This window comes from Heteronotia binoei, chromosome 3, assembly GCF_032191835.1.
Source record: "Heteronotia binoei isolate CCM8104 ecotype False Entrance Well chromosome 3, APGP_CSIRO_Hbin_v1, whole genome shotgun sequence".
NCBI classification, from domain to species: Eukaryota; Metazoa; Chordata; class Lepidosauria; order Squamata; family Gekkonidae; genus Heteronotia; species Heteronotia binoei.
The window spans coordinates 6,110,792-6,136,567 of record NC_083225.1 but is presented as its reverse complement, the minus strand read 5'-3'; positions in this window follow the sequence as shown (position 1 = coordinate 6,136,567).

The window sequence follows — 25,776 nt, the reverse complement described above, 5'->3', positions numbered from 1 at the left end:
CCCCGGCTCCCGCCTTATTGCGCAGTTTTGTTTCGGCTCTCTGCCCGCCCGCCCTTCCCATTGGCAGTACAGGTACATGCCGGTCGCCTTTTGGGGCCAGGTAGGAATTTTTTCACTCCCACACAATTGGCCTATGTGGGGGTGTTTTTCGCCTACCTTGTACTGCCTAGTAGGTTAGGTTTTGTTGAATATTAGTTCGGTCGCAGGCTGGATTAGGTTTGGCCATTGGGTTTTCCAGGGGAGCACCTATGGCCTAGCACCGTTGGTGCGGTGGTATGCAGGAACCGTAGATGGGCTAAACGGCTCAGTACGGTGATGCAGATCACAGAGAGCCTCACCTGGTTGGATCTTTCCATGGGGATTGATGCCAGCCCGGTTGGTGATGGCTGCGGGCCTGGCCGCTCAGTACAACCCGATTACGGCGGGTTTGTGCTGGGGGCAGGGTGGCTCGCCCTTTGGACAAGGCGGGGTCCAGGTGTTGACCCCAGGGCTTGTCTGGTCTGGTTTTTCCCTTCCCTGCCAGTTATATTTGTTAATTCTAATAAAGCGGCCCGGTTTAAATCCCAACAATCGTGTCTGCCTCTTCATTCCGACTGGGGGGGCAAACACTTCCTTTTATCCGTTTTAATCTGATTGCTCAACAATTTCATTGAATGCCCACGAGTTCTTGTATTTTGAGAAAGGGAGAAAAGTACTTCTTTACTTTCTCCATCCCATGCATAATCTTGTAAGTCTCTATCATGTCACCCCACAGTCAATGTTTCTCCAAGCTAAAGAGCCCCAAGCGTTTTAACCTTTCTTCATAGGGAAAGTGTCCCAAACCTTTAATCATTCTAGTTGCCCTTTTCTGCACTTTTTCCAATGCTATAATATCCTTTTTGAGGTGTGGTGACCAGAATTGTACAAAGTATTCCAAATGAGACAGCACCATCGATTTATACAAGGGCATTATAATACTGGCTGATTTGTTTTCAATTCACTTTCTAATAATTCCCAGCATGGCGTTGGCCTTTTTTTATTGCAATCGCACACCGTCTTGACATTTTCAGTGAGTTATCTACTACAACCCCAAGATCTCTCTCTTGGTCAGTCTCTCTGCCAGTTCACACCCCATCAACTTGTATTTGTAGCTGGGATTCTTGGCCCCAATGTGCATTAATTTGCACTTGGCCACATTGAACCTCATCTGCCACATTGACGCCCACTTACCAAGCCTCAACATACCCCTTTGGAGTGCCTCACAATCCTCTCTGGTTCTCACCATCCTGAACAATTTAGTGTCATCTGAAAACTTGGTCACTTCACTGCTCACTCCCAACTCCAAATCATTTATGAACAAGTTAAAGAGCATGGGACCCAGTACTGAGTCCTGCAGCACCCCACTGCTTACCGTCCTCCACTGCGAAGACTGCCCATTTATACTCACTCTCTGCTTCCTATTAATTAGCCAGATTCACAAGAGGTCCTGTCCTTTTACTCCATGACTCTCGAGCTTACTAAGGAGCCTTTGATGATGAACTTTATCAAAAGCCTTCTGGAGGTCAAGGTAAACAGCATCTATTGGGTCCCCTTTGTCCACATGTTTGTTCACCCCCTCAAAGAACTCCAACAGGTTAATGAGGCAAGATCTTCCCTTACAGAACCCATGTTGAGTCTTCCTCAATAACTTGTGTTCATCAATGTGCCACTCATTCTGTCCTTGTTAATGGTTTCTACCAACTTTCCCAGTATTGAAGTCAGACTGACTGGCCTGTAATTTCCTGGATCTCCTCTGGAACCCTTTTTAAAGATGGGGGTGACATTTGCTACCTTCCAGTCCTCAGGAATGGAGACAGATTTCAATGAATGATTACATATCTTTGTCAGGAGATCCACAAGTTCAACTTTGAGTTCTTTCAGAACTCTTGGATGTATGCCATCTGGACCTGGTGACTTATTAGTTTTTAATTCGTCAATCAGTTGTAGGACCTCCTGTCTTGTCATCTCAATCTGACTCAGGTCTTTCAACACCCCTTCCAAAATTAGTGGTTCTGGAGCGGGCAAACACTTCTCGTCTTCTACAGTGAAGATGGAGGCAAAAAATGCATTCAACTTCTCAGCCATTTCCCCATCCTCCTTCAGTAATCCTTTTACCCATTGGTCATCCAAGGACCCCACTGCCTCCCTGGCTGGTTTCCTGCTTCTAATATATTTGAAGAAATTTTTATTGTTTATGTTTTTTGCAATATGCTCCTCATAGTCCCTTTTTGCCTGCCTGATCACAGTCTTGCATTTGATTTGCCACAGCCTGTGTTCCCTTTTATTTATCTCACTTGGACTAGCTTCCCACCGCTTAAAGGAGTCCTTCTTACCTTTTACAGCTTCCATTACTTTGTTTGTTAAACATGCAGACCTTTTCTTATACCTGTTCGTGCCTTTCCTAACTTGTGGTATATATTTTATCAGAGCTTTTAGGATTGAAGTTTTAAATGGCCTCTAAGCTTCCCCAAGGGTTTTGACTGCATTTACTTATTCTTTCAGTATCCTTTTCACATGCCTCCTCATCTGAGAGAATTTACCCCTTTTAAAGTTAAACGTGGTTGTGCTGGTCTTTTGGGGCAACTCCCTATTTATACAAATGGTGAAATCAATAACGTTATGGTCACTGCTCCCAAGCGGTGCAATCACTTTTACAACTCTCACCAAGTCTTGGACATTACTTGGGACTAAATCCAGGATCGCCCCACCCCTGTTAGGTTCTGTGACCATCTGCTCCATAGCATAGTCATTGAGAGCATCTAGAAACTCAATCTCTTTCTCTCGACCTGAACACATATTGACCCAATCAATCTGCGGGTAGTTAAAATCACCTATGACAACACTGTTTTTACATTTAGCTGCTATCTTTAATCCTTCCATCATATTTTAATCATCCTCTATCTTTTGATTTGGTAGGCGATAACAAACTCCCATAGTTAAATTTCCTTTTGGGCCAGCTTGGTTCCATCTGAGGACAAGTGGAGACCACCTCTTTTGTACAGCTCCCACTTGTTCCAGAAAGCATCCCAATGCCTAACAAATTTAAACCCTTCCTCCCTACACCATCGTCTCATCCACATGTTGAGACTTCTAATTTGTGTCTGTCTCTCCTGCCCTGCACGTGGAACAGGTAGCACTTCTGAGAAGGCTGCCTTGAAGGTCCTGGCCTTAAATCTCCTGCCTAGCAGCCTAATTTTTTCCTCCAGGACCTCACAACTGCATTTCCCCACATTGTTGGTGCCAACATGCACCACGACCACTGGCTCCTCCCCAGCACTGTCTATTAGCCTATCTACAACATGCATAATGTCCACTACCTTCGCACCAGGCAGGCAAGTCACCATACGGTCAATATGTGGTTTTGCCACCCAGCTGTCTACTTGCCTAAGGATTGAATTACCGACTACCAAGACCCTCCCTCTCTCCCTGCTCAGGGATGGTTCCTTGGCGTGAAAGGATACCCGCTCACCAACCGAAGAAGAGGTCCCTTCTGAGGCGCATTCCCCTTACCCTCAGCACGGTGCCCTGTTCCCTCTCGAACCTCATGTTCCCTGGCAGCAACTGGGCTGCCATGTTCAGAGTGGGGCTCATCTAATACGTCCCCGAGAGTCTTCTCTGAGTGCCTAACTGACTGTCTCTGCTTCTCCAGGTCAGTCACCTCAGCCTCAAGGATACAAATTCGTTCCCTGAGTACCAGGAACTCCTTGCATCAAGCACACCCCCAAGACTTCTGTCCTGTGGGCAGATAGTCATACATGTAACACTCAGTGCAAAACAGTGGAAAGCTCCCACCCCCCTGCTGGCATTCTACTTTCATGATAGGTTTTTTTTTTTTAATATACAGTGCCCTTTTAAATCCTGTTTGTTTATGTGGTTCTCCTTCTGGAGGGTCTACTTACCTTATTGGGACCACAAGGAAAATAGGGATGTGGGTTCCTGGTCCTTACACTGCCCTCAGGCTAAAAGCCACAGACCAAGAGCCCTTTAGTTCTTGTCCTTCGGCTCACGCCAAAGGCTTGCGCCTCTAGCAAGGCGCAGCTTAATAATGCAAAGAGGTGGGGCCTCAGTCTGCCCCAGGAACACAGCCACTCCTAATCAATCAGCCCACTCAAACCAAACAAACAGCACTTCCCCAGCAACCACAAATTCAGAATTTTCAGCAATCACACAGTCACACAGAAATTCTGAGAGATGCATCTCTGACTTCACAAACTCACAGAGCAGATAAACCTCAGCTAGTCCCAAGCTTGACAAGTAGGTCAATTGGATAAGTAGGACCATGACCTTTGGGGGATGTGTGCATCTCCTCTTGTGATTGCTACTGATTGCTTATTACTAAGGTCTTGCAGCATAAGCAATTATTTCACAGGTGCAAAGTTGCTCCACAGAAAGATCAAGATGTGTTTTGACCAAATTCACTAACAAAATCTGATGGGAGCTCATCTTGCATGTAAGTAAAAAGAGACTGGACAAGGTAAATTATCTACAAGGTAAAATGTATATATTGAAGCTCTCAATATAGAGCCAGTTTGGTGTAGTGGTTACCGTATTTTTCGGACCATAAGTCGCATTTCCCCCCCCAAAAAAGTGGGGAGGAAAGTGTGTGTGTCTTATGGAGCGAAGAGACGATAGGATGTACCTTCCTCCGGGGGGGGGGGGGAGGGTGATCCACTGCCTCCACTTCCGATCCCGTCGCTTGCTTTAAGCATCAGAGCTGGAACCAGGCAGACAGGCACGGAGGAAGCACCCGCCCCCTCCGCAAACCCAGCTCTTCACGAGCACCGGCTGCGGAGGGGGTGGCGTGTTTCCTCCATGCCGCCCCCTCCGCAGTGCCGGGATCGGAGGGTGGAGGGAGCGATCCTGGTGCTTGCTGTAAGCATCAGAGCTGGACCCAGGCAGACAGGCACGGAGGAAGCACGCTGCCCCCTCGGCAGCCGGCGCTCGCGAAGCACTGGGTTTGCGGTGGGGGCAGCGTGGAGCGATCCCAGTGCTTGCTGGAAGCAGAGCTGGAGCCAGGCAGGCAGGTGCGGGGGAAGCGCCAGGATCGGAGGCGGAGGCAGCGGATTGCCCCCCGGGAGGAAGGTGCATCCTATGGTCCGGATTGCCTTATGGACCAAAAAATACGGTAAGTGTGCGGACTCTTATCTGGGAGAACCGGGTTTGATTCTCCACTTCTCCACTTGCAGCTGCTGGAAAGGCCTTGGGTAAGCCATAGCTCTTGCAAGAGTTGTTCTTGAAAGGGCAGCTTCTGAGAGAGCTCTCTTGGCCCCACCTACCTCACCGGGTGTCTCTTGTGGGAGTGGGAGTTAAAAGGATATTGTGACCGCTCTGAGACTGTATAGGACGGGATATAAATCCAATATCTTCTTCTTCAGTATACCTGAGGGAAGGGACTTCCATTGTCCTGTGGCATCGTTGTGGTTCTCTACAGGTAGGTTTCTTGGATCCTCGTTCTCCTTTAAACTTATTCTGTGCAAAATATGCTGACTTTAACAGTAAACTGTGTCCAGCCTGTTCAAATGACTACAAGGTGATATCACTGCATAGTGAAAGTAGACCACCATCGTGCGGAGAAAGCAACCATGCCATATCAAAAGGACAGAGTGTTCATTAGAACACTACATGGATTCATGCACGAAAGCAAATGTCACCTAGCTACCCTATTCTGCATGGATTTTTAAATAATTTTGTTTCATTAGGACAAGTTTTATGTCCATTGTAAAGGTCAGGGATTCCATTAAGTCCTTTGCCGTCTGGTTTTATTAATAGCCCCAGCACATGTAATTTCATATAAATGCTGGTTTTGAGGGAAGGAAGGTTTCCATTTTTAAAACTTCGAGCTAATGAAGCACTGTAAAACACCATAAAATTGTGCCTTTCCTTCCCTATAGCCCGATGCTTGCATAGATCAAATGCTATGAATGCAACTAATTTCCATGCTTCCAAACCAAAATAAGTCCTCTATGTTTGATGGAAGTGTCATTTTTGAAACAGAAGAGGCAAATGTCTCCAAAATGTATAAAATACAATGGACAAAATGATTCTCTCCAGCCTCAACACTCTTAGGCTACAATCTTAAGCAGGGGTCATTTTGTAGAAAAATAGGTGGTGGAGCTCATTAGCATAACTCATTAGCATATGCTGCCCCCCCCCAGCCAAAAGCAATCCACTGCAAGAAAAGATGCCCGGGCAAGCGAGGCCTGCTTGGGCTGGTTAGAGTTCCAGCCAGCGCAAGAAGGCCTTGCTCACCTGGGGCTCTCATGGGCCACACCCCAGGTGGGGAGGAAAAGGGGAACCCTAAGAAAGTTTCAGGAGCTGCGTTCCTGTGAGCTCCTGCTGAATCCGAAGCCTGATCTTATGTACACTTTCAAGGCAGTAAATCACGTTGGAACTCAGCAGATGTGACCATTAACTCAATTCAGACACCGAGTGCTCTGGGGCAGGCTGGAACCCCAGATTCAAACCCTCCCTTTGTCCCAGAGTTCCTGCTGAATATACGACTCCATGCCTTCAGTTTTCTATCTCAGTATTATAATTCAACCAAGAACTTCCCTACCAGCTGCTCTCCTCTGGTAATTTAATAGTTCTCTAGTTCTCTCTTGAGAAGCTACCCAACTCCCAAGTTATCCTTTTTATTCTCTGTTGCAATCCTTTGTTTTGTGAAAAGAACCTCGGTTTCCCTAAAGGTCCAAAACATACTGTTTTGCAGTCAAATTAAAGCCAGTAAGTTGAGTCTGATACTGGCTGCAAACCAGACAGCAAATCAGGCTCTCAAAACGTTGGATCCTTCCTTCTCTCATTTCATTTCTATGCAGACTATGGCTTTACACCCCAACTGGATCTTTCCCCCTTTATTTTCCAAACCACACTGCATCATACAGAGAGCAGGCCTTTTGCTTCTCTCCACTCTTTAGGTATCACATCTGGAAGACTTAGCATCTATGCTTCAACAGATCCACTTATTTCCTATTCTGTTTTCCCAGTTTTCCAATTTGGTGTAGTGGTTAAGTGTGGACTCTTATCTGGGAGAACCAGGTTTGATTCCCCACTCCTCCACTTGCACCTGCTGGAATGGCCTTGGGTTAGCCATAGCTCTGGCAGAGGTTGTCCTTGAAAAGGCAGCTGCTATGAGAGCTCCCTCAGTCCTGCCCACCTCACAGGGTGTCTGTTGTGGGAGGAGAAGATATAGGAGATTGTGAGCCGCTCTGAGTCTCTGATTCAGAGAAAAGGGCGGGGTATAAATCTGCAGTCTTTTTCTTCATGATTGGCTAAGAAAAGTGTTGTCCATCTGTGTTTTGATTTATTATTTGCTCAAGGTAACACCCCCCCCCCCCCACCGTTATAGGTCTGTGTTGCCAGGTCTGTGTTGGAAAATACCTGGAGACTCTGGGGGTAAATCCGGGAGAGGGAGGGGTTTGAGGAAAGGGGTGGGCTCCGCAGGGTACAATGCCCTAGAGCCCACCCTTCAAAGCAGCCATTTTCTCCAGGGGAGCTGATCTCTGACAGCCAGAGATCAGTTGTAAAAGCAGGCCCTATTGGCTAGATGTCTTTTTGCCTTCCATTTTGGGCTCCAATCAATGTCTCCCATGCAATGGCCTTATTTTTTTTATTATTTTAGTCAATTTAATTTCTGCCCTTTCCCAGAAATGGGCTCAGGGCAGATAGGAACATAACAAAACAACAATTAAAACTTACAATTAAAATCAGAACAGTATAAAACAGAACAATAAAACATAAGCAAGATATAAGCAAATTATAGCAAATTATAGTCATCTCTTAAGGTAAAAGATCCATGTTTTCCACAAAAGAAAATAAAGAACAGGCACAGGAGGGGAATAAAGCAGATGTTACTAAGAAAGGAGGTCTAACAGGTACTGGGACTAAAGCTATTATGACATCAAAGAAACCAAAGGTTGTTAAAGAAAATTTATTTTCTCTGGTATACAACCCAAAAAGTATTGTTATAAATATTTTCCCATTGCATGGGAGACATTGATTGGAGCCCAAAATGGAAGGCAAAAAGACATCTAGCCAATTTACTTGGGATAGCTCCCCCTTTGGTTGACCTTATACAGATGGAAAGGCTGCCAGGTCCTATACGATTTGAACGCTTTTTACTTCATTTTAATACAGACAAAATTCCCTCGTACTTGTTTGCTCATGCCAACAGATATGTGGTGCTAGTGATTAGATTACAAAGACATTTTAAAAATTCTACAACTTGGAAAATAGTTTCAAAAACAAAAGATGTTGGCTCTAGAAAGGGCTGAAAAAAGCAGTCGCTGGAGGCAGAATTGAAATCTCCTAACTCTGTATCAATTTTAGATCAACCAACTCCTTCCAATTTACCCCCTCCATTGATGGAATTAGCTCTGAAGCCCTCTATTGCCTCTACTAATTCAGACAAAGAGGTACCTCTAACAGGAGATATTGGGAACGGTCTGAAAAATTTGGATTCCAGCTGGCCAGAGGAAGAACTCGAGAAATTTTACGTTGTTACAAGACTGTGAGCAAGAGTCCTTGATAATCCGATTTGAACATCTGACATCTACTCTGAAGGGCCTCAGGGGTTCTACTGATTGTAGGGAGATGGAAATAGAGGGAAGTACTAATGCTTGTGAGCTGAGAAAGAATGAAGGTGAAGGGACCCACTCTGCAGAGGAGGCCCATCATTTTCCACTAGAACCAACTGTAATAATTAATATAGGAAAGCATAATTCCAACCTGATCATTGCAGCTGACGACCCTGAGATATGTGAAATATGGAATGTCCCTCATATACCTGATGGAGGAAAATGCTTGTGACTGTCTTCAATACAAGATACGGAGATTACTAACAAACCTATTGAATTTTTTTTTTCAAATTTAAATTATTTTATTAAATCCAAGAACACAATATTAGCCAGTAACAGAACATTCCAAACATATAAGAAACAATCATAATGCTTAACATGTCATTTATCCTTAAGGAGGATCATCTGTGGTTTGAATCAGAACAGGCAATAATACACAAAAGAAGTACATAATTACCAGAGTTAACTCTGTAATTGTTGTATACAAATATTAATAACTAATATTAATAACAAAACATCCCTGTAACCCTAGAATCTTCTACTTGACAGATTAATGCCATTTTTCCTCATACCATTTATAAAATTTATCCCATTTCCTACTAGCCTCAGGTTTGGGCTCTCCTTTTAGCATGTTCGAGAGTATATCCATTTCAGCTGCATTGAAGATTTTATCAACCACCTCATTTATTTCAGGACAATTCCTTTGTCGCCAATATTTGGCAAAGGCTATTCTTGCAGAAGTAAGAATATATATCGTCATATGTTCATCCTCGGAGGGTATTTCTTTTCTGACAAATGACAACAACATCATTTCCGGTTTAAATTGTATGTCTATTAGTAGTATTGCCTTTAAAAGTTCATATACTCTTATCCAGAAACTTTTAGCCACCTTACAGTTCCACCAAATGTGAAAGAAAGAACCTATTGCAGAGCCGCATTTCCAACATTTGGGTGAAATAGATTGATTAATTTTAGATAATTGCAGGGGGGTGATATACCATCTGTGAAATATTTTAAAAAAATTTTCTCTATAGTTAATTGGTTTAATATTCTTATAGTTCAATCTCCAAAAAGAGGCCCATTGTTCCAGATCTATGTTCTTTTGCAAATTTTGAGACCATTTTACCATTGACTCCTTTACTGACTCATCCTCCAGTTTAATTTGTATCAAGTAATTATATGCTTTCTTAATTACTTTATCTTCCTCTTTAAATAAAAGTTTATCAAAGTCAAAGTTACTTTTAGTAAATCCCTTGGGTTTATCAATGTTATATTTGGCTATTATCTGGTTCATCGTCCACCAATCAAGTTTTATCCCCCTAGATTCAAGATCGTCCTTCCGTCTGAGATTATCCTTCTCATCTAGTAGATCTAGATACCTGGTCTTCCTATTAAGATTCCATAACTGAGGCTGGATTGAGGCTTCTTCAGGGGATAACCATCTCGGAGTCTTATTATAAATCATTCTTCTAACTTTTAACCAAACATCGTAAATAGTTTTACGTATTAAGTGGTTCTTGAAATAATTCTGCCCCTTACTGACATACCATAAGTTCGCATGCCAGCCTGCCTGCAAATTGAAGCCTTCCAGAGCTAAAATTTGATTATTCTCTAACAAAATCCAATCTTTCAACCAAAGTATAACACAAGCAAAGTAGTATGTTTCCCAGTCTGGGAGCCCTAAACTGCCATTTTCCTTTTTATCTTTTAGAATTTTCCATTTCACTCTAGGTTTTTTGCCTTGCCAAATAAACGCTTTAATTGATCTAATTTAACGAAGAAAAGTTTCTTGATCACAAAATTAATCGTTTGAAACAAAAACATAACTTTAGGTAAGATACTCATTTTAACAAGTGCTATTCTACCCATAAAAGAGAGTTTCAAATTGGCCCATTTCTTTAGCGAGGAGTCAATCTCTTTTAAGAGCGGCACAAAATTATTGTCATATAAATTACTACATCTGTTTGTCATAACTATCCCCAAATACTTTACTTTCGATTCACTATTAAACCCAGTTCTTCTTTCCAATTCTTTAACCCCCTGTGGGGAGATGTTTTTAGTAAGCATTTTAGATTTCTGCTTATTTATTCTTAAGCCGGCAACATATCCATATTCACCCAATTCCTTTAAAATCTCCTCTACAGAGTCCATATTATTTTGGGAAATCAGGACCATGTCATCCGCGTATGATAGCACCTTGTATGATTCATCTTTAATTTTCAATCCTTCAATTTTAGTATTACATCTTATGGTGGAATTTAAAATCTCTAGAGACAAAATAAAAAGTAGCGGCGAGAGTGGGCATCCCTGTCTCGTGCCTTTACCTATTTTAATCTCCTCTGTCAATCCACCATTAATAATTATTTTGGCTACCTGGTCACTGTAAAGAGCCTGTATATTTCTAACAAACCCATCTCCGAAATCCATTGCTTTTAATAAATGAAACATAAACTCCCAATTTAAATTATCGAATGCTTTTTCAGCGTCGATAAAAAATAGTACCATTTGTTTCTCCCGATGTACGTCATAGTATTCAAGAATATTAGATAAGATCCTAATATTAGACCTCAGATATCTCTTTGGGAGAAAACCTGCTTGGTCATCATGAATTAACGTTCTTAAAATCTTCTTAAGTCTGTTAGCTAAAATTGTCGTGTATATCTTATAGTCTACGTTTAAAAGAGATATCGGCCGATAGTTCCTGATATCATCTAAGTCATTTGTAGTTTTTGGGATAAGTACTACATTTGCATCTCTCCAGGAGTCCGGAATCTTAAATGACCTCCAAACCTCATCTATTAAATTTTTAAACTGCATTATAAGGTCTTCTTTCAAAGAAATATAATACTCCGCGGGGAGACCATCAGGTCCCGCCGCGTTGTTTTTCTTTAGTTTAGCCCAGGCTTCTTCTATTTCCAATATCGTAAACGGACTATCTACAATATTCTTCTGATCTTCAGTTAATTTCTGCAATATCTTATCTTTAAGATACGTATCTTGTTTATCACCATTAATTTCATTTCCCCTGTATAAATGAGAGTAAAAACCTATTGAAATTTTATCATGGAATGTGGCAGGATGGCTAAGATGTATACATTCGTATATAGAGGTTCCTTTTTTCCAGAGAGATTTTGATATTATTATATTGAAGGAAACATGGATGGCAGAAACTCCTTTATTGGATGGTTATTCCTTTCATAATTTACCAGCAGTTCCAGGAAAGGGCCCAGGGAGGTTAAGGGGAGGCCTGGGTATTTTTATTTCTAATGCCCTTAAGGTTCAATGCCCTTAAGCTATGGCTCTACTGGTGAGATGGGATAGGGGAATTCTGATAATCATAAATGTATACCTCCCACCTCTAACAAAATAGTCATCTATAGAAGGAAATTGGGAGTTACTAGACCAATTTATAACAAATATTTCCTTGGAACATCCAGAAGCTCAAATCTTACTGGCAGGGGACTTCAATGCCCGTATGGGAAAGAATGATGCCTTTTTAGTAAATAAATTTAATTCCCTATTAGATGATCAGGAACAAGGCCAGAATGGACTTCTCTTCACAAGAGATTCTAAAGACTGTAAGGCAAATTTTGCCGGTCTATGTTTAGCTAAATTAGCAGGTAGAAGAGAGCTCCATATTCTAAATGGGGCATTCTATGGTGATTATCCAGGCGAATACACGTTTATGTCTGGGAATGGGATGAGTACTATTGATTACATGCTGGTATGCAGTTCTTTATTACTTCGGATTAAAAATTTCCAAGTATTACCATACTTGGAGGGTGACCATCTACCTTTATGTTTGCAGATAGCCCTCCCATTAGACTCTAACCAAAAAGAGACACGTTATATCGTTTGTATTACCTTGCTATGAGAAGTAGCACAGAAAAAAGGGTAGAGATCCAAAATGCCCTAGTGAGTCATAAAAAAAAACCTATAAAGGCATTATTCAAAGGAAGAAGAAAGAGTATACTGGGAAACTATGGCAGGAACTTATACAGGCTGTGAAACTAAAAAACTCTGCGCTTTTTTGGAAATTAACAAAGATTGCGGGATTTAAGACAGCCTTTCCTCTGGACATGTATATCCCTGTGGAAACATGGGCTGCTTTCTTTCAGAATTTATATGATGGCAATGTTCAACCCCCTTTCTCAGGTAACATAGAGAACCTCCCTCAGTGGCCACCAGTTAGTAAGCAAGAAATAAAAGCTTATATAATGCAACTGAAAAATAGGAAGTCCCCAGGTATGGATGGCATACCAGCTGAGATGCTTAAAGAGAATGTAAACTGGTGGGCACAGTTTCTAGCATCTTTTTTTACTTATGTTGATCAAACAGGCTGAATTCCAAAGCAGTGGGGGACGGCTATAGTTGTCCCTATTTTTAAGAAGGCAATCGAAATAATCCCGCCAATTATAGGCCCATAAGTCTTTTAAATATTATAGGTAAGATTTATACAAGACACCTTTTAGAAAAATTAGAAATATGGATAGAACAAGAAGAAACCATCCCTTTGGAACAGGCTGGATTTAGGAAAGAAAGGTCGACAACTGAGCATTGTCTGATATTGCAACAGTTAATTGGGAAGTACTCTGATAAAGGTACAACTGCTCTATATGCTGCTTTTATTGATTTAAAGGCAGCATTTGATTCCATCTCAAGGCAACGATTGTGGCAAAAACTAGCAGCTTCTAATATTGATAAAAGGCTGCTATTTCTCATCTGTGGACTTCATGAAGAATCATTTCTTAGAGTGAGATGCAATATGCAGGGATTACTCACAGAACCTATAAAAACTCAGAAGGGTGTAAGACAGGGTTGCCTTTTGGCCCCCATCTTATTTAACTATTACATCAGTGATATGGTGAAACATATGACTGATACTAAATTACACCCTCCAAAGCTGGCTCTTCGCCACCTTTCAGTACTGCTATATGCAGATGATGTGGTACTGTTATCTAGAACACCTATTGGGTTGCGGAGGGCATTAGACAGCTTTGCTAAGTACTATGAAAATAAATGTTTGGTAATAAATTTTGAAAAAAACAAAAGTGATGGCATTTTTTAAAAAAGCCAAGAAGAGGTATTGGACTATGAAAGGGAAGAAAATAGAACAAGTAACAAAATTTACTTATTTGGGAATGGTAATTCAGGATACAGGTGTTTATACCAAACATTGCAAGATGAGGGTGGAAAAAGCGGAGAAATCAATGTATGCTATCCTGAGATTTTTTCGTATTAAGGGGGGCTTTTATGTCCCGGCAGCACTGAAATTGTTTCAATGCAAAGTTTTAACACAACTGCTCTATGGTATTAACCTGGGCATTTCGGTTAAAAATCTACAGGCTCTTGAGCAAGTGCAATCAAAATTTCTCCATAACATCTTGCAGCTGCCGCCAGGTGTGCCAAATGCCCTCTTGTGATTAGAAACTGGGCAAATGAGAATTGAGGCCAGAATTATGTTATCTTCGGCATACCAATGGCTAAAGATCCATACAAACAAAAAAGGTCTCTTCCCTCTAATAATTCAAGACCTCTACAGGCCAAGGTGGCTGCAATTGGTCAAAAGCAACTTAGAAAGTATAGGATTTTCACTTGAAAACCTCTTGGTGCAGAGTTATGCCAAAGCAAAAAGTATTATTAAACAAAGAATTTGTGATATAGAGAGACAAAGGGATCTGGAACAGGCCCCTTCTTTTTTGGCGCCTACTGAGACTAAATATGTTATGAAGATGGCCAAGTACTTTTCTTATTTGGAGGTATCAGCTCACAGAAGAGCCTTTACATTGGCTCGATGCGCAGTCATGCCCTCAAAAGTGTTAGAAGGGAAATATAGAAAAATCCCATGTGGTGTGTGGTGACAGTATCATACCTTGGGCTGGAAGAAGTTCCTCCAATCTAAAGAAAATCTTTTTTCCAGTTATAAATGGATCACCCACTGGAGAATTAACAAATTAAATTAGAAGAAACTGGAGATAGCCTTCAAATTGTGTATAGTGGTATGATAGGATACGTCCAATGACATTTACATGTGAAGGACAGCTTAGGGTCACTTGGCTTGGCTTTCCAGCTTTTCTAGTTCTACTAGCGGCCTACACTTGAGCGTGGAGAGTGACCGATGAAGGAAACAGAAGCAACAGACCTTCCCATCACTTCAAAGCTAACCAACATCCTCAAGGCTGGTTAACTGAAGGAAGGTCATGCACATGAGTTTCAAGACCTGGCCTTGACCTGGATAGCCTGGACAAACCCAATCTCATCAGATCTCAGAAGCTATGCAGGGTCGACTCTGCCAAGTACTAGGATGAGAGACCTCCTTGGAATACCAGAACCCGAGGTAGGAGCAGGATTTATTGAGCCACTTCTCTGAATATCCTTCAGGCCCCCAGTAGGGGTCATTCACCAGAGGTTGCCATGACTTCCAAGTGCATACACACACCAACACACGCAAACATATGAACATAAAAATACCAGAACTGGAAGAATGTGGGATGCTCACAAAATGGTTTTGCATCAAATTTCACCATTCCAATCAACCTCTCTACATGCTAGCGTAAGACATCAGAATGGACATGAATGTGCTTTTTTTGTTCCCTTTAGTTCACCACCTGCAAAACAAATGTGCATTTGAAATGTATTGTGTAAAGTCTATTGTCTATCTCTCTATTTATCTAACTGATGTGAGAACTTTCAAATCTGATAACTGCTCCTCTGAGCTTTATCAGCACACAAAAGGTGCGCTGGTCCTTCATACTTTTCTCCTCCTGCTACATACTTCACCACAAACACATACACACACACCTGGAGATACTCATTGTCACAGGGACTTTATCAGCTGGTCAAGCTTCTCCACATTTCTCATATGGCTGTGTGATCATACATGGCATATGATGTTGGGCAGAGAAGTTAGTTCCATGGCTAGAGTCTTCTTTCAGAGAATAGATTGTCTTCCCTGCTTTTATTTCCCTCCAGAGTTTTCAGCAGGCCTCGGATTCAGCAGGAGCTCACAGGAGCGCAGTTACTGAACCTTTCTGAGGGTCCCCCCTCCTACTTCCCACCTTGTCCATTGAATAGTAGGTGCAGCTGCATAACAATCCCTGGATGAGCTCCATCACCTATTTTTCTACAAAGTGACTTCTGTTTAAACAAATGTTGTTTTTCATGCTTTGAAATGTTTGAATTGTGGTTTTAGGAGATCCCTCCATTTTTGTGTGTGTAAATTTCTGCATTTGCAAAAGAAATTGTATCTTGATATCCCTGACTAGACTTCTTAAATCATACCAGCTTCCCTGTAGAAGTGTATTACTACCCTACAAATATTTATATGCATGGCTTTATTCATGAAAGGTTTGGGATTTTTAAATTATTAATTCTATATTATCATCTTCCTTTAAAAATACAAAATACTGACAAAATTGTACTCACTGTAGTTCAGAGTTTCATAAATTTGTATAGAATTTAGTTTTGAATAAGCCAAGAAGTTGTTCTGACTTCGCAGCAATCCCCCAACCTCCAATCAGAACATTCAGTTTTCCTTGCCAATTATTAGACAGTAATTATCAAGAGGATGGTGATATTTGAATTATTCCAAATTGCTTTGCCAGGATACTTAACCTTCACCCTAAAGGTACTGATTCTAAAGTGCTCATCTTATTCCAAGGTTTAAAAATAACTCCTTAGAGATACCACAGCGGACAAAGAAAGAAGAATACAATCAGCCCAATTACATTCATTAAACAAAGAACCGGTGATTTCCAGCATATATCATTAATTAGCAAAAAAAAAAAAAAACCCTCACTGTTGTGTCCTTGGCTGTCATATACAAAGTACACTTCCAGGATACTTTGATGAAAGAATTTTCTACTTCCTTTAGCAAAGTTTAAAACAATAGCTTTCATACAGTGGTAGGATTTTAACTCAAGAAGATAACGTCTTCCAGGTGGCAGGTGAGTTCTGCTTTCAATCTGCCTAACCCAGACTAGTTGTTGTTCAGTTGCACAGTTGAGTCCGATTCTTTGCGTCCCCATGGACCAAGTCACGCCAGGCCCTTCTGTCTTCCACCATCCTCCAAAGTCTGCTCAAATTCGTGTTTGTTACATCAGTAACACCATCCAGCCATCTCATCTTTTGCTGTCCCCTTCTTCTTTTGCCTTCTGAATTTCCCAGCATCAGGATATTCTCCAGTGAGTGCTCCCTTCTCATTGGGTGGCCAAAGTATCTGAGCTTCAGCTTCAGCATCTGACCTTCCAGGGAACAGTCAGGGTTGATTTCCTTTAGGATTGACTGATTTGATCTTCTTGCAGTCCAACGGACTCTCAAGATTCTTCTCCAGCACCACAGCTCAAAAGCATCTATTCTTCTGTGCTCAGCCTTCCTTATGGTCCAACTCTCACAGCCATACATTACTACCAGTTTTGACTATACAGACTTGTTGGCAGAGTGATAGCTCTACTTTTTATTATACTGCCTGTGCCTAGGTTTGCCATAGCTGTCCAGTACAATGTTCCAAAAGCAGAAAACAAGAAGTGGGACTAAGGGCAGATCCAATCACTGTGTAGTCTACTTAATGTTTTGCATGTACACAATATTCTCATTGACTTTATTAATTTCTGCAAATTATTTTTTTGAAACATTTCATCATTTTCTGTAGACCTAACACATGTAAATTATTAAATGAGACACCAAGGTGATGATAACCAGGGAGCTAAGCTCAGCCTCTAAAACAGGCTAGACTTGCCTGGACTTGCCCTGAATTCCACCCTGGCCTTCATATTTTAACCAGGGCCTACATCATGTGAAACTTACCTAGTCAGTTTCAGCCCAACAGCTACATTATATGGCAAACCTCCATTTTGGCCTACAACAAATCTGGAGGCAACACGAATGGGAGCTTTCATGAGCTCAAAGTAGCCATACATGTCAAATAGGGTTTTGGCCTTGATAGATCGAATTGGGGAGGCTTGTGTCTGGGCTTTGGCATCCTGGATCATGGCTGCCCCAACCCCTCAAGCTTACCTGGCCGTGGAGCCCAGGGCCACTGCTTCCCCCCCATCCATGGAATACTGATTACCAGCAGGCCAGAGGCAACAATGCCTCCCTGGGACAGGCATGGGATTGGTGGGTCCCAAGGAAATTGATCACTGATGATGGGAGCAAATCTGGGCTTTTTTTGTTGCAGGAACTCCTTTGCTTATTAGGAGCTCACATAGGCCCTGTAAGAAGAACCCTGTAAACTCTCAGAGGATTGGCTACATCAGGGTTTGTGGCCTGATATGCAAAGGAGTTTCTGCTACAAAATACCCCAGCCCTGTTAAAAACAAATGGAAAGTCAAGAGAAGGCATTGTATCACAGGGGAAAAAATGAGAGGAGGACTGCGAGAGAAGAATATAATCAGTTTTAGAAATGAAGGACATACACACACACACACAAAATTGGGATAGTCAAACTGCTTTGTATAGTCTGTTGTAAAAAATAACATCAAATATAGAAAGAAACGGTTTACCAGCAGTGTGGCCCTAAGCAGAGATACTCCAGTTTAAGTCCATTGATTATCACTGAGCTGTACTTTACTACTATAGCCCTACTTGGAAGCCTCTCTTACAAAATGATAGGCGTGTTGTTTCATGAACCTTTACTTCAACACGATCCACATACACTCCACTAGACAGTACAATGTGTGATTTCTTCATCTGGAATAGCCTCTCAAGGCAATCAAAGTGCTATTGTTTTATATTTCTATCAAATTGAATGCAATATCCCACAGAGATCAAACTCCTACAACACATGTATGGAACATATTTATTGAGCCCTATTGAATACTGAGATGACATTCTTTTTCTGGATAAAAGGTATCCTTTTCTAGCTACCCTTTTCTGTGCTACCCCACAGCAACAGAGACCAATCGACCTTTCTTCGGTAGCACTGCAATTCTGTGCAGAGTTATTTTAATCTATGCCTTTTGAAAGTAATGGATCGAAACTGCAGTACCTCTGCACAGGACTGCAGTATAAGAGCCAGCCAGCTCTTCTGCACAGCATTTTGATCCCAGCTGTAGCTCTAACAAGAAGCAAGTGGCAACATATGGTGGATGGGGATGGCTGTAACTGACTGTGTCCACCTACTACCTGGTCTGAGATTACTGTGAAGACATGTCCATTCTCTGTGTATATGTGTATGCAGGGCTTTTTTCTGCAGCAGGGACTCCTATGCATATTAGGCCACACAACCCTTACGTAACCAATACGCCAAGAGTTCACTGTACGCCCTGTAAGAAGAGCCCTATAAGCTCTTGGAAGATTGGCTATGGCTATGGCTACATCAGGGGTGTGTGGCCTAATATGCAAAGGAGTTCCTGCTACAAAAAATAAGCAGCCCTGTGTGCATGTCTCTATTTGAAAGAAAAAGCCAGTGCATGTTCACTTTACGTTTGAAAACAGGGACCAGCCCCTCAGTAAGTGTGGGATTTGGGGGCAGGAAAGCACAGCAGTGAAGCTCCGGCTGGCTTGGCATAAGGGGTGGGGCCTAATATGCAAACGAGTTCATGCTGGGCATTTTCTACAAAAAGCCCTGTGTAAGCAATGGTGTCGTCAAGGGGGTGTGGCCTAATATGCAAATGAGTTCATGTTCGGCTTTTTCTACGGAAAAAGCCCTGGTACATTCAATGCATGTACTGCTGAAGAGTTAAAACAAACTGCCCCATTTATCCAGGGACTAGTCCCCAGTTTCATTTGTAAAGTGACCATGCATTGCTTTGTTTCTTAGGGTCTGATTAGAGGATACCTTAAACCCCAATCCAACTTGCACTGAATGTGCAACCTGGCACTCATTAAAATAGTGTTGGAGTGATTGGCTGTTGCGTGTGCACTAGGGTTGCCAAGTCCTCTTCATCCCCCAGTGGGGGACTGCGCGCGCGACGAAGTGACGTCATCAAAATGGCAGTGCCCATGCGGGGCTGCTCTAGGTGGGCCTGCTCTAGCCATTTGGGAGGTTAGAACTCTATGGTACCTATTGTACCATAGAGTTTTACCTCCCAAATGACTAGAGCATCTGGGAGAATAATAAGAATTTCCCCAGAAACACCTAGAGAGGCGCTGTACGGGCGTCGCTATTTTGATGACTTCACTTCCGGGTGACATCATCATATCAGTTATGTGGGGGGGGTTCCCCCTGCTGGCCCAATGTGGGCCAGTGGGTTGAGAACCTCCCAGGTGGGAGATTCCCCGCCCGGACCGGGCACTTAGCAGCCCTAGTGTGTACATGGCAGCAAGATGCACATGGGCAGTCACACAGGCAGACTGTTGAACTTTCAGTATGACAAATAGCCTCCCCACAGCCCTTTTTTTGTCAGTGAGCGCATGTAGGGTGGAAGGGAAAAGGTTCCTCCAACCTCTGTCTGTGTTTGGGAACAGATCTGCACCTCCCCCCAGTATTTTAAATCTGAGCATCAGGTCACATGTTAAAAGTGAGTTAGGATGGGAACTTCCCCAAATCCAACTCACCTTGAATGTTTTGTCTAATTAGGAGGTCCCCAACATGGTGCCTGTGGGAACCACCACACCCACCAACAGCTTTCCTGGTGCCCACCAAGTGTCTCAAGAAAATGGGTGGGGTTCAGGTTCATTGACCCACCCAGGATTCTGATTGGCCATTTAATTGGCCATGCAGTTTTGTTTTGTTTTTAATGCTAGTTTGGCAATACCTACCATCACAACAGAAAGATTTGGATAGTATTGCTGAAGGTAAGCTGTGGAGGCCATTTTGTGACCGGCTCCACCTCCAGAGGCAGCCATTTTGTGGCTGCACCTACCATGTGTCAGAATCCCAAAGTTGCCCTCATAGAATCAACAAGATCAGGGACCCCTGGTATAACTGGTCCCTTACAAATAGAGGCGTACACATTCAGACAGGTTGTAAATGCATTCACTGTAACATCTGAATATGGGTGGATTATATGTGTGACCACTGTTACACAAACAGGGCCAGGGCATTTTTTTTTTTTTGTAACAGGAACTCCTTTGCATATTAGGCCACACATCCCTGATGTAGTCAATCCTCCAAGAGCTTAGAATAGGTCCTGTACTAAGAGCCCTGTAAGCTCTTGGAGAATTAGCTACATCAGGGGTGTGTGGCCTAATATGCAAAGCAGTTCCTCCTTCAAAAAAAAACCTTGGACAAGGCTACTGTCATCATAGCAGCATAAGGGCAGTGCTGTGTAATGTTGATGAACTAATGAACTAGTGAACGAGCATGGAATCAAAACCAGCAAAAGGCCTTACTCACACATGTGATTCAGCAAAGGATCTTAAACATTTGTGTTGTTTGGCAACTCAAGATCTGTCAATCACTGGATGTTTTTTTTCCAACAAAACCCCATCTTTCTTCATAGCAAAATGTCCATTAAAATGAATACCTATTGAAGCTGGAATTCAAAAACACATGGATTTTGCAGGCAGGATCTGCAAAGAGAAGACTAGATTCCTGCCAGCTTTGGTTCAAGGATCTTCCAGCATATATCCACATGTATTTGGTGTCCACATGGGATTCTGTAAGGGCTTTCCAGAATCCACTTGTTCTTGCTGCCATCTGCAGGTAAGGCAAGTGTTATGGACCATCTCCAAACACCCTCATAGCATTGATTTACAAGTTAAAACTGTTATTTTACTTTTCTCTAAAATCCTGGATAGAGTGATGGAGACAGACGCAAAGGGTCAGAAGGCAAGTGGATACTCTGATGGGTTTGTTAGGGGACCAAATAAAAAAGATCACAGTGTTGTTGCTTCAATCAATTCCTGGTGACTCTTTGGTTAATGCCTTCAACTGGGTTTAGAAGAAAGCCACTGGATTTGATAGGTCCAGTTTGCTGCAGAAATTAACCTGTCAAGTCCCCTTTTCCTTGACATTTATCTAAGGGATTTCCTGTCTCACGCACTTGCTGAACAAAAGGGTTATGTGGCACAGCTTAGGGCGTCTGGAGGCAGCTGATCTAACTGGGGATGATTGGCTGGTTCCAGGTGAGAATGAAGTTCTGTGGATAGTCTGAATGGCATCTGGAAGAAAACAGCCATAAGGTTCCACACTGCAAAGAGGAAATCTTTGTGATATAACCATGGTGCTATTCTGCTGGCTGGCATAAATACAATAGGCAGGTTTTGTTTTTTGTTTTTGTAGCAGGAACTCCTTTGCATATTAGGCCACTCCCCTCTGATGTAGCCAATCTTCCCGGAGCTTACAGTAGACCCTGTTCTGGGCATGAACATTTTTTGGGCTGTCTTTTGAAAATGGAATTACTCCACAGATGGAATCCAGCATTCTTGCCAATGAGATTATTTTTAAGAAATTCAAAATAAAGGCAATACGCATGCATTCCAGTTTTGAAAACTTGAGTTTGTTGTTTGAATTTTTTTTAAAAAGCAACAAGAATGAGATATTGTCCCTCAAGGCTTTTTTTGATCAGGAATGCACAGGAACACAGTTCTGACTGGCTTAGTGTCAGGAGGTGTGGCCTGATATGCAAAGGAGCTCCTGCTGGGCTTTTTGTGTGAAACAATGGTGACATCAGGGGGTGTGGCTTGAGTTCCTGCTGGGCTTTTTCTGCAAATGAGTTCCTGCTGAGCCTTTTCTATTAAAAAAAGCTCCCTGTTCTCCCTTATTTTGAAACATGAATGGAGACTCCTGGAGTGCATGTACCAGACAAGAGATATTTCCATTCTGTTACTTCTGCTATCATAAATCTTCTTTGACTCTTCTGAGAGTTTCATAATATGCTGTCTCTCACTCTCTTACCACCCACCCCCCATAACTTTAAATAAGCTTTAACAATCATTTGGCGACTTTGTCTGTTGCTCCTTCTAAACTCTGAATGAAATCCATGCATGGTTTCCAATACTGTACATGTCATGACTCGTCAAAAATACCTCTTCAACAGCTGACACCAACAGAAAAAAATTGCAACATAGGAGAAGGGAATGTCAAATATCTGAGTTGTCCTACAAGAGCCACAGTGTGAGATGGTAGAGCTTTCGATAACATCTCTGTAGACTGTAGGTGGAAGGGCTTAGATTTTGGAATACTTTCTCAGATGATAAATTCCTGAATGTAACTCATGAGCATTGGCCTAATATTAAATCTGCTAGTTAGGTTGAAGTTTTAACTGTGGAAAGGCATTCAAAATGGGGCTCTCCATTTTGCGCAAGATGTGACTAATGAGTTTATGCTAATGAGAGCAGTTGCCTAAGCACGGGTTCCTAGTTTATTAATGCGGCCTGTCGAAGTATAAATGAAACATGAGAATAGCTGGAATCGTGTCGCCACACTGGTTGAACAGTGGACTGCTTCCTGAAAGAATACACCCCGCTTGATCTTCCTTTATAAAATTTATCAAATGTTGTTTAAGCCGTTCTGCCGAGATTCTTGTATATATTTTATAGTTATTATTTAATAATGGAATTGGTCTGTAATTTTTTACATTTGTGACATCTCTATCTTTCTTCGGAATCAACGAAATAACAGCTTCTTTCCATGTGTTTGGTATTTTCCCTTTTATTCTTATCATGTTCATCAACTTCTGCAATTTCAGTATTAACTCCTCTTTAAAGGTTTTAAAGTATTTAGCTGTATATCCATCTGGCCCAGGTGCCTTTCCATTTTCCATTGCATTAATTGCTGCTTCAATTTCTATTTTTTCAATTGGATCATGCAAAACTTTTCGCATATTTTCTGTTAAGGGTTCTATTTTTATCTTTTGTAAATACTCATCCATCTTTTCTTTATTTATTTTAACACCTTTAATAATAATAATAATAAATTTATTCTTATATTCTTATTCTTATATCTTATTCTTAAACAATTTGGCATAATGCTTAAAAAAAATCTTTTTATTCCCTCTTGGCTAACCACCTCTCTTCCATCTACCACAATTTTATTAATGATTTTATTTTCTCTCTTTTTCTTCCGTTCCCAAGCCAAATATTTTGCAGGTTTGTTTACACCCTCAAAAGATTCCTGCTGCAATCTTTTCAGATTCCATTCCAACTCTTTGTTTAACAAATGTCTCATTTGCATTTGTAGTAATTTCCCTTATAATTTTCTTTTTCCCTGGCCTTTTCTTCAACTCCCCTTCTTTTTTCTTTATTTCATTTTGAATGTCCAACATCTGTTTTTCTTTTGCCCTCTTATCTTTGTTATTCAATGTAATCAATATTCCTCTCATTACTGCTTTATAAGCATCCCAGATCGTCTGAAATTCTATATCCTCTTTATTGTTTATTTGGAAGAAAGCTTTAGTTTCATTTTCTAGATATGTCACTATTTCTTTATTCTGTAGTAAATCTTCATTCAATCTCCATCTTCTCAGCTTCTTAGACAATTTTGTAATCCACATTATTGGGTTATGGTCAGCCCCAATTTTAGGTAAAATCTCTATTTTCTTTGTTATAAGGCCTAAGTCTTTAGTACCCCACAACATGTCAATTCTAGAAAAAGTTTATAGTCCCGCACTTCAGGGTTAAATTTCCTCCATATACCCTCTAAATTTTCTTGTTTGACCAATTCAAAACAAGACTTTGGCAATTTTCTTTCTTTCTTTCTTATTATTTTTTTTTCGCCAGACCTATCCAATGTATTCTTAATTGTTCCATTAAGTCCCCCACTATTAAAACTTGGTCATAAGTCAGTTAATCAAATTGTTGTGTAATGTCTTTTAAAAAAGCATCCTTTGCACCAATTGGTGCATACAGTCCCAATAACAACGGGTTTTTTGCATTTAATATTATTTCTACTGCTACAAATCTTCCATCTTTATCTCTAAACACTAATTTTGGCTCCAATTCTTGTTTAATATAAAAAATCACTCCCCTTTTCTTCTGTTCAGCCAATGAATAAAATTCTAATCCCAATTGTTTATTCCATAAAAAATTGTAATCCTTTTGTTTAATATGCACTTCTTGTAAACAAACTATATTACAATTTTGCTTTTTAATCCAATGAAACGTTGCCCTTCTTTTTTGTGGTGAATTTAGTCCATTTACATTCCAAGACAATAGTTTGTAATCCATCATGGTGAAAATCCTTTATGTTCTTCACAAAATCTACACAGTTCCTTTGCATTTGTAATTGTGATTCTTTTCCCCTGAAGTTCAAAGCTCAAACCTTCTGGTATTATCCATCTATACCTCATTTCATTTTTCTGTAATTTTTCTATCAGTTTTTTATATGTTCTTCTATCATTTATCACTTGCCTTGGCAACTCCTTCATAATTCTTACTCTGCTGCCTCCCACTATCAATGTATTTTCAAAGTTTTTGTTCATGATCTTTCCCACCATTTCTTTTGTCATATATCTTATGACAACATCTCTTGGTAAATTATTTTTTTTGGCATAGAGTGAGTTCACTCTGTACATATAATCATACATATTCTTAGTCTCTTCAGGATCTTCCTCTAAAAATTCTGCAATTATTTTTATTATATATTCTTTCAAAACACCATCTTCCTTTTCAGGTACTCCTCTCAGACGTATCTGAATCTCCATCAATTTGCAGTCATGGATTGCCACTTTTTCTTGTATTTTCAACAAGGTGGAATCATGTACTTTCATTCTCCCGTCTACTTCCTGCACTTTCTTAGATGTTTCCTCTGTCTCATTTCTGAGATCTTCAATATCTTTTTTAATCTCTTCTATAATTTCTTTTTTAGATGCTGTTATCATCTCTTTCATGCCTCTCATCATTCTGGCCTCCATTGCCTCTAGTTGGTCCTGCATTTTCTCCAATGAGGTAGCCCTTGCACGGGTTTGCTTGTGTTCTGACATTTAAAAACACCAAAAATTTTGGTCTCACCAAATTCAAATTTGACTATCAAGTTCAAAAGATTAGAGCTTGCTCTTTACAACAAGCCTAATTTCACCATCCTCAGAGCTTCCCAGACCGAGATATTAATTTTTAATTTTTTTAAATCCTTCAAAATGGCAGTCGTGCCTTTTTGCTTCTCTAAAAAAAAAATCTTTTTCTTTTAAAGGCTTCTAAAGTCCATTATAAACAATATGTCCAATAGTATTTATCTTCTTATCATCACCTCAATTAATTCCAACAATTTTTAATGTCCCGAACACTTTAAAAATATTATTTTAATTTTAACCTCCTTGCAATGGCAGCCGATGTTTCTCTATGTTATTATAGTCCTAGAGTA